The sequence below is a fragment of the Gavialis gangeticus genome, unplaced genomic scaffold, assembly GCF_001723915.1.
Source record: "Gavialis gangeticus isolate Ggan-Ray unplaced genomic scaffold, GavGan_comp1, whole genome shotgun sequence".
Classification (NCBI taxonomy): Eukaryota; Metazoa; Chordata; order Crocodylia; family Gavialidae; genus Gavialis; species Gavialis gangeticus.
In genome coordinates this window covers 20,404,897-20,413,065 of record NW_017729004.1, presented here as the reverse complement: position 1 = coordinate 20,413,065, position 8,169 = coordinate 20,404,897, and the positions used below count along the sequence as shown (strand labels likewise).

Genomic DNA, 8,169 nt, shown 5'->3' with positions numbered 1-8,169 from the left:
ACTGCTGGCTGAATGGCATCTTAAAAAAAAAAAAAAGGAAAATGTAGGATTATAGGAGGTTCACAGGAGGGCTACAAAAAAAAAAAGTCATTTAAAAAGGTGGGGGGGAGTGGAAGGAGAGAGGAAAAAATTAGGATCATAGGGAAGTAGGTCTGAAAAGGCTCATGAAGTCGTCTTGTCCAGCCCCCTGCTTGAGGCAGATCCACCTTAGACTAAACGATCCCAGTCAAATGTTTGTTTAACCTGCTCTTGCAAAGTGTCCAGGGATGAAGATTCTGAAATCTAGGTAGCCTGTTCCAATGCCTGACCACTCTCATACTCATCAAGTTCTTCCTAATCCGCAACCTCAATTTCCTCTGCTGCAGCCTGAGGTCATTGTTCTTAGTCCTGTCCCCTATGGCCACAGAGAAAAGGCCAATCTCCATCCTCTTCATAAATAACCCTTCAGTTATTTGAAGATTTAATCAAATCTCCCTTCAGTCTTCTCCAGACTAAATGGCTTGTTTGCCTTAAAATAAGCAAATAGGAAGACAGAGTAAACTGCAGCTTGAGAGCTTCAGTAGTCCCCCATCTTAACATGAGAACGTGACATTCAATTAAATTAATGAGGTTGGAAATTCAGAACTAATGGAAATAAATACTTTTCCCGAGTATGTTTAGATTATGGACCTGTCATAGAAAGTTATCAAGGCTAAGAACGTAAAAAAAGAAGTTTTGAAAAGGAAAACATGTTTAAAGGTATTAAAAACACTCATATTTACTATAACCAGCACTAAAAAAAAAGTCTATAAAGGATACACAAAGCATTAAACTTTAAGGTTCAAGACAATTAGAGATAAAAATGATAGCTAACCACGTCATTCTTAGACTTTCCTCTGAACAGTTGGTAGTATGCGCTTAACAAACCTCTGGTCTAACCCAAAATTTAGAGTCCCGTGGTCCAAAATATGGACTACATGGATTACTATACAGTTTTTACAGATATGTCCTATGCTCTCCTATTAATAAAAACAGCCAAGCTAGATATATAAAAAAAATGCAAACAGATACACATTTTTTTAAAAGATACTAACACAAATCTTAAGCATTTCAACACAAATCTTAAGCATTTCAACAAGCAACCTGGCCTCAGACTGCAAAGATTTAAGTCCTCAGTTTTGAAAGCTGTTCCAAACCCCACAGCTCAACTGTAGTATACCAACCTTAAATGTTTTTGTAAAAAATCCCCTCACCCAAGTCTAAACACGTAAAGTTTCAAGAAGGAACAAGTTTTTTTGTGGTAATTAAAAGGTAGACAATACATATCAGATACAGGTTCAGTGTACAGGAGTCATAGCGAACCCAGAAAACTAAATAGGAAACCAAAACAGCCCAAATGAGTCACTGTACCACAATCTACTTCCTTACTACTATTATTTTAAAAGTTGCTTATAGGGACTATCAGTTAGTACAGAAAGTTACTAAAAAAAAAATTATCTGCAAAAGAATTGCATAGTGAAACCAAGTTTACGGCTACACAAACAAGTTACAAGATTCCCTGCATGTTCGTACCTACTTCATGGCAACCGTCCATATGCACGCTCATCATACAGAACCATGAGGTTGCTTGCCCCTCAGTGACAGTAGGACACTTACCATAAAACGAGAGTGGGCACATGGACAGTTATCATGGAGTGGATAATGCAACAAGCATGCACCCTACCATACTGCAAGATATCACATGTAGCTGCACCCTATCAAATAGAAAAGGTTAAAAATTAGATGAAACCACAGTTATCTTACTGAACTTATTAAGTTATAACTTAGAAAGTTACTGTTGGCAAGAGTTGAATCAAACCTACAAGCCTATAGTTCAGGGGTGTAACAGATCCAGCCCTGGTGCTGCCCCTCGGTCTGATCCGACCTACAAGGCACACAGCACATGCCCATATTGAGAGCCATCTGCAGGCCAGATCCAGCCCAAGGACCCATCATCTTTCTCCTCCCCCAGCATACCTGATCTGGCAGCTGGGAGGGAGGGGAAAGGTATCCACGGGCAAAAGGAATTTGTTTCAACAAACAAACAGTTCAAACAAACTGCTATAGTTTGTTTCACTTTCAGTAAAATAAAGATACGCATGAATTCTGCTTTAAGTAAAAAAGGGTTACTAGTTACAGAAGAATTAATGATCGGGGAGCTTCATAATTTCAACTAATCATAAGAAAACATTTTTGTAGGCTGGTAGTACAAGCTCTTCAGCTTACCACATTTCTGCAATTATCTCTCTCTAGTAGTTTTATTAAGCATATGAACTTTAAAGGTGTATACATTTTGGCCATACAACCTGTATAAACAGTTTTACAGATGTTCTGGGGGAAATGATATAAAGATCATTAGCATAAAGAAATTCAGGAAGAGGATAAAAACATCTTTATACTGACACGATTTAACTGAAAATCTCTTGTCCCAGCCGAAAATGAGAAACCACAAAACCACTGGCCTACAGTTAAGGTTGTACAACCACACTTTCTGCACATAACCATCTTCTGCCTGATGGTCCACTAGCAACTATTTTAAATCAGAGTAAAGTTCACTACAGTGCAGTTTCTCTACCAATTTATATCGGGCCAGTAGAGAGAAGGTATTTCCATTGTTGGACATACTACTGCTCCCTCTTGTCAGGCATCTTTAGTGTGGAAGGTCTTTGAGGCAAGGTCAGCTTTCTGTTTTACTGGTACAACACCAAATTCAATTACATCTTGGTTCATGAAAAGAGCTCACAGGCCCTACAGTAAAAAAATAAAAGTCCCTCCTCCTCCTCCCTGTACAAGCCACTAACTACTGGTTAATCTGCTGACTGAAATGGAAAGCTTGAAGACAAACACTTGCCTCTTCTTCTCACAAACATTTTAAGCACATGTATGGGAGCTAGGAAATAGTAGACAGTGACAGAGCAGAGTTACTAGTTTGCCATACTTTATGGTTCCTAGTGGGGACCCTCAGACAGAAGATGGTTAAATGAAAAGCATAACATATCACTTAAACCATGTTGAGCCACTGGCATTTTGCAAAACTGAAGTCCAGAGTCTGACAATCTGTATCAGTCTCAGAGACAAATCTTCTTAGAGTACTGGGGGGGAGGCTGCTGCAGAGGACAGGGAGGACACAGTGGCTGCTCCCCTTGCAGTCTTTAAGGATGAACTGGGAATTAGGGAGGCAACAGATTAAAGGACTAGAAAATCAGCACTGGAACACACAACAAATAAAAGTGGCATTTATTAGGCAGCGGAGCTGTGGCAACTACAGAGAAATATTTTAGCGTAGAGATGGCTGAAAATGTAGGGGGATTCCTCCAGTTAAGACTCCAAAAGAAGGGAAACAGTTTGGTTAAAAAATTCCTTTCCCCACTCAAAAATTAAAAAAATTAAGTTTGTTGGGGGAAAAAAAGCTTTAATGTTGCTTCCTCCCCTTACTTATAGCAGAAAAATGAAACAGAAAACAAAATAGAAAACGTGAAACAGGGAGTGGGAACTTTTGCCTTAATACAAAATAAAACTTTTCATGTTCACATATTCCGTTAGTGTCAAAGCAACACAGTAGCCCTGATGGTCCAGAAGTGAAGCCAGAGGCAAGCACTTCTTCAGGTAGTATCTTTTATGGAACCTCCTACGTCCCTAGGTTCAAGTCAGACAAGACTTCCAAGGAATTCGTCCTCAGGCCTCCAAATATACTTCGTCTTTTTCAGATCTCTGAAAAAATATCACCCTAAGAAATCCTTGCCTCTCCCATATTGCACCAAACCATGAAAAAATATTCGGTCAATTTTTTTTTTTTTTTTTTTTTTTTTTTTTTTTTAAAGTAACGCCCCCCCTTTCAGGTATTTTTAGGGAACACTACACTTTACTTTGGGGGCTTATTTTTGTGCACCAAGATACCAGGCTAACGCCGGAAGCGGCAGCTTGCACAGCTGTTCAGCTACGAGCCAGGAGCGCTGCAGACAAAGGCGGCTCTCGCCCGGGAAGCGCCCTCGCTCGCAGCCCCCCCGGAAACCCCAGCGCGTGGGGCGCCACGGTCCCTTCCCGAGGGGCTGGAGTCACCGCAGCTGGCTCCCGGCAAGGAAACTCGCCCGGGCTCCGTGGGCCCCGACACCGCAGCCTGCCTGAGTCGCGGGTTTCGGCTGCGGTCGCGGGCTGCGCTGCTCCTCCGGCCCCGCGGGAGCCCGGCCGTTTCCCTCAGCCTCCGGGCGCCGCTCCCGCCACTACGATACGCGAGCGGAACTGGGCCTCGCGGAGGCCTCGGTCCCCGCGCCCCGCCAGGCCGCGGCCGCCCGTTGCCACCAACACTGTTGCTAAGGGCCCGGCCCGACCTGCCCGGCCCGACCCTGCCGCCGCCGCCGCCGCCCACAGGCGGCATCGGGCCGCCCCGCGCGAACCCACCTCAGCGGCAGCTCCGCTCCGCGACGCGAAAGCAGCAGCAGCGACGTCGGGGCAGTTCTATCGCCCCAAACAAACAGGAAACACGTCACCGCGACCTCACTTCCGCTGGAGTCAGCTGTTTCCGGAAGCTTCTCGAATTTCCTCCGCGAGCCCCTCCCTCGGCCCCCAGGCGGCGGGCGGCGGTGCCCCCTGGTGGCGGGCGGCGGAAGCGGGGTCGGGCGGGACCCTAGGGCTGCGGCGGGAGGTCAGCCCCCTCACCTGCTGGACGCCGGTGGTAGGGGTTCCTAAAAGTCCCAGGTCCTGGAGTCACGGGATTATGTGAAAAACGCAATGTGAACTAAAACAGCTCCGCCTAATTGTCTACCTTGGAGCCACAAAACCTGGACTTTCCAAAGCCAGAAGACTAGGACCACAATCCCCTTTATTTAAAATCTCATCGTTTATAGCCCTGTTGATTTCCACTCTCCGCCCCCTTCCCCCAGCGCTTAGCTTTTGTTCTACCTAAATAATGTCATTCAGAATGAATCTGATATATTTTATTAGACCAATTTAAATTTTAGTTGGTCTAATAAAAGATATCAGATTCACATGCACATGCGCGCGCACACGCGCACACACACACATACACACAGAGGCGTTAATGAGTGGATTGAACCTCTTTGCAACTAGTCATTATATCTGTTACCGTTCAGTTGAGATCATGATGGGACGTCACTGAGCTCCTTTACAGAAGCTTGCAGGTGATGCCTCCAAATCAAAAACAATTTAAGTGAAGAGAAACGTACAGCAATGGAGAAGAAAGACCAGGAAGACAACCTGAAAAAGCCACAGGCAGTGTAATCCTGCGCCCAAAAGCTTGCAAAGAACTTTTTTCCAACTGTTCAGTTGGTCTAAAACAGTGATCACCAGTGGTCAACAGGTAGATCCCGGATCCTCTTTTGGTCAATCAATCCTGGACTGGGAGAGAGCTGGACGCGAGCGCATGCACACACCCACCCTCGACCCCACAGTCCCAGCAGGTCAATCTGTGGGGAAGGGAAGGGATGAGGGCCAGCTCAAGGCCCTTCAGTGAGACCCAGTCATGAGCAGGAGAAGGTAAGTAGGGCCCCTGCCCAGCCAGGTGGTGGCAGGATTGAAGCCTGGGGGGGCTCCTCCAGGGGCACGGGATGAGGGCTCCCCCTATCTCTGCAGAGGCAATGGCAGCAGAGGCTGGTGCCGCTACACCTCGAGTCCCACTGCAGCTGACCACGTGCCAGCGCGGCTCAGCTCAGCAGCAGGGACTCGTGTGGGGGTGGGCCTGGCCCAGCCAGGGCTGGGAAGATCTGGTCATCCAGGGGCACCACATTCATCCGGCCACGGGAGGGGGAAGGGGGTGCGGTAGATTCTCGGGTGCCATTTGCTTGCAAAAAGTGATCATCATAAAAAGGTTGGAGAACACTGGTCTAATATAAAAGGTATCATTCTCGGGCATGGCGGCCACTCGTACCCGCAGGTGTCTTGGCATCGCTGAGACCTCCACCCAGACAGAGCCCATGGCCCCTGACTGCAGGGTATGGCAGCTGGCAACTGTGCATAGGGGCACCACAACTTGAAAGATATGCTCCCTGGTGGGGTCTCTGGAGGGCCGAGTGTGGGAGCTTGAGTGGGAGGTACGTCAGCTACACACCATCAAGGCCCACGAAGATTATATCAACAGCTACTGCCAGGCTCTACTCCAGGAAAAAGAAGTAGAGGAGAAGAAGGTGGAGGAGAAGGTGGCCACGGAGAAGACTGGCCACAAAGATCCTCCCGGAGCTACCTGGAAGACAGTAGTCCCCAGATCCAGAGCATGCAGAGCTAGGGCACACAGGAAAACTCCCATGTGGAGGACACTAAGATCACCATTTTTTAAAATGCTAATGGAGCGGTTCTCCCACAGCGTCTTAGGAAATCGAGGGTGTCTGTTGGGGGCCTCGGCTGCCTGCACACCAATGCCAGGAGCATGGGGAACAAGCAGAAGGAGCTAGCCCTCCTGCTCTCTAGTAGGCAATATGACCTGGTAGGCATCACGGAGACCTGGTGGGACTCCTTGCGTGACTGGAGCAGAGCTGTAGAGGGCTACACCCTGGACAGAAGGGACCGAGCAGGGAGAAAAGGCGGAGGAGTAGCTCTTTATGTGAGGGAGCAGTACACCTCTCTGGAGGCTGACATTGCCTCCAAAAATAAGCAGCTTGAAACCCCCTGGGTCAAGCTTCAAGGCAGGGTGAGGTGAGAAACTGTGGGCACTGAACCAAGGGGAGGAGCTGGATCTGGAGTTCTCTCAAGAACTGGCAGAGGCCGTGCCTGCAAGAGACTTGGCTGTCATGGGCGACTTCCATTACCTAGACATAGATTGGGAGGAACTCTCAGCTAGGTCGGATCCATCATGTAGCTTCTTAACTGTAATCGAGGAGCTCTTTCTGACCCAGGAAGTGCCAACCAGAGGTACCACTTTCTTAGACTTGGTCTTGCCGGAAGGAGATGATGTAGTGTGTGCCTTGAACATTGAGGATAGCCTGAGCGACAGCGACCATGAGCTCATCAGGTTCACTGTCTGCTGCAAGGTTGACAAATCAACTAGAGGACTGAAGTCCTGGACTTAAAAAATGCTGAATTCAACAGGCTCAGGGCATTAGTAGGGGAGGCAGTGCAAGACGAGGAAGGGAAGGTGAATAGGGTGCACAAAGAGTGGTCGTTCCTCAAGGAAACAATCCTTGAAGAACAAAAGAAAACTGTACCCAGGAAGAAGAAAGGTAGCAGAAGAGCTGGCAAGCCCTCCTGGCTCAGTAGGGACATTGCAGTCTTCTTGAAAAAGAAAAAAGAGGTGTACACACAGTGGAAGCTAGGGACAGTCCTCAAGAAGGACTATACAACAGTGGTCCGCATTTGTAGGGAAATGATTAGGAAAGCTATGGCAGCAACTGAGTTTAAGTTAGCCAAGGGAGTCAAGGACAATAAGTCCTTCTTTAGGTATATAGGGAGCAGAAAGAAAACAAATGGAAGTGTGTGGGGCCCCTGCTTAACACCTCCGATCAGCTGGTGACAGACACTCAGGAAAAAGCTGAACTCCTGAATGCCCACTTTGCTTTGGACCAATGGGAAAGACAAATGAGATAAGGATCACAGGGGAGCATGGTGGGAATGATAGCCTTTCTACTGTGGATGCTGAGCTGGTGCAAAACTAACTAGAAAAGCTAGACATTTATAAGTCAGCAAGACCAGATGGACTTCACCCGAGAGTGCTGAGAGAGCTGGCTGATGTCCTTGTGGAACCCCTTTCAGAATTTGTGGCACACAGGGGAGATCCCTGAGGATTGGAAGAGGTTCAGCATTGTGCCCATCGTCAAAAAGGGGAAGAGAGAAGACCTGGGCAACTATAGGCCAATCAGCCTAACCACCATCCCAGGGAAAATCCTGGAAAAATTAATTAAAGAATCTATGTGCAATACACTTGTTGAGGGTAAGATTCTGAATGACAGCCAGCATGGCTTCATCATGGATATGTCTTGTCTTACCAATCTCATCCCCTTCTATGAACAGGTCTCTCACCACCTGGACATGGGAGAGGTCAACATTATATATCTAGACTTTCAAAAGGCTTTTGATCTAGTATCCCACAATATCCTTGTGGAAAATTTGGAAGATTGTGGGTTTAACTGCTCAAAAGTTCAGTGGGTGGAAAACTGGCTGCATGGTAGGACCCAGAGAGTTCTCATGAACGGATCTGTGTTATCC

At 47.1% G+C, this 8,169-nt stretch overlaps 1 protein-coding gene across 1 annotated transcript in view; it reads right to left on the bottom strand.

Moving 5' to 3' along the window:
• The window catches only part of DNAJB6 (DnaJ heat shock protein family (Hsp40) member B6), a 101,754-nt gene extending 97,228 nt beyond the window's left edge, over positions 1-4,526 (bottom strand). The window contains exon 1 of the mRNA XM_019508158.1: positions 4,417-4,526. The gene's annotated coding sequence lies outside the window, so the exon portion shown is untranslated. The remainder of the gene's footprint in view (positions 1-4,416) is intronic.
• Between the last annotated feature and the right edge of the window lie 3,643 nt (positions 4,527-8,169).